General features: G+C 38.5%; 1 long non-coding RNA gene across 1 annotated transcript; it reads right to left on the reverse strand.

Moving 5' to 3' along the window:
• Positions 1-570: 570 nt before the first annotated feature.
• LOC113277520 lies at positions 571-1,305 on the reverse strand. The gene is made up of 3 exons (XR_003324965.1): positions 1,163-1,305; positions 1,019-1,070; positions 571-630 (listed from the first exon to the last, which is right to left on the reverse strand). It is a non-coding gene; the product is annotated as an uncharacterized LOC113277520 (long non-coding RNA).
• Positions 1,306-1,818: the final 513 nt, after the last annotated feature.

Here is a 1,818-nt window from a genome sequence, read left to right on the forward strand (position 1 = left end):
GTAAGGAAAACAAAACGTATAAGTAAACATCCATGGAGCTAAACAAATGTAAAGTGCTGAAATGTAAATAAGACCAAGGTTTACGTGGTTCAGCACTAAAGCCTACGTCCACGGGGTTTGTAGTTTTACTATGTTCTTCACGGTTACACGAATAGTCGAATGACTTTTGGGTTTACATGTTTCTCTCTTCTAAATGATTTACTTACACTTGCAATCTCTCTCTCTCTCTCTCCTTCCCTTCCTGACTTTTTCGATCCCCTTTCCTCTTGGTGGAGATGGGGTATTTATAAGGTTAGAATGTGGGACCCATCTCTGAAGACCGTTGGAACCTTATCTTCTTGTGTCCTTGCGTCCATCACGCGGAGGTCTGCGTTTGCCCCTTGATCCCGCAGAGGCATCCTCGCTCGTTCCACAGGTTGGTCGACACGTACACTGCTCAGAGTGTTTAATGCGGGTAGTTGAGGGGTCTGCTCGTGTCAGACAAGTGTCTTCTGCCCCTGTCAGTCCGTGTCAGCTAACTTTCTCTCCACCGTTGATCTTAACTTCTCTTTTGGGGATGAGATAAAGTAACTCCTCGGGGTTTATTTGGTGTTTCGTGACGCATCATGTTTTGATGTTTTGGCCTGCATGCTTTTCACGTATCTTTTTATATACACGTGTCTGATAGTGAGATATATGTGTACACACTTATTTTTCAAAGGGAAACATCATCTAAACCATTCAAACCGTACACAGTTCAATAAGCAAGAGTTATCATGGAAAAAAAAAGGTGGGATTTCAAAGAAAATAAAGTTCAGTCATTTTATGGGAAAAATGAATTCACAAACTACAAAATCTGTAGACTGAAATTAAACAAAAATTTGTTAGAAAACGCCCAATCCTACTCCCTCGGCATGTTTACTAAACACCCATTTAATAAATTTCATAAATCATGCAAAACAGAAAATGACGAGCTTAACCAAAATCAGTTTGATTTGCACAAGTAAAACAAGAAATTTAAGGGAAAGAAAACCCCTACCGTAATCGCTCATTCCACATCAAAAGAACCATTTGCAGACTTGTCCTTGAAACTTCACATCATTAAACAGAAATTTAGTCAGCATATCGTGGAACCCGTTTGGTAATAAGATTACAATTTGAAGTTGAGGAAATAATTACTTACCTCCGCGCTACTTAAATTCAAGGATCTAAATCAACTGACGTTTAGTGATTTCTTTCCTTCAATCGCTGATTCACCAGAAGTTAAAGAGAAAGAAAAAGGGAATGAGAAAGGAAGAGATAAAGAATGAAAAGAAGAAAACGGGAAGAACAGTGAAAAGAAAATTGGATTTTTTTTCTTTTGAAGAAATAATAGTCGGTTTTGTAAATTACAAAGACCTCCCTAGCTAGATCATGTTTGTCACGTGGCATTCATGCTAAAAAAATTTCTAGACTTCTTCATTGTGTCTACTAATCATGCTCTCTATTACTACTAAGGGATAACTATTTGGGGATTTTGGGCACTCGCCATACGGCTATCCGTATCCGATCACTAGGATCACAGGCGCGCCTTATGCAAATTCTAGCTTTGCATCCAAATGGGTCGGGCTCGGGTTTAAGGCCAAGTAGAATTTTTTGTGTGTGTCGTTACACCCTAATTCCTGTTTCTCATTTATTATATTTTTGTTTCTGAGACATATTCCCAAAAGACGCATGCAGCGGTTGAATTCAAATAAATAATAACACCCTACTAAAATGTCATGTCCTTCCAGACCTACTTCATGACGTAATGGTTATCCTTTAGATTTTGTTTCCTTTTAAATGAAAATCCAGTTGTAG

Source organism: Papaver somniferum, chromosome 5 (genome assembly GCF_003573695.1).
Source record: "Papaver somniferum cultivar HN1 chromosome 5, ASM357369v1, whole genome shotgun sequence".
Classification (NCBI taxonomy): domain Eukaryota; kingdom Viridiplantae; phylum Streptophyta; class Magnoliopsida; order Ranunculales; family Papaveraceae; genus Papaver; species Papaver somniferum.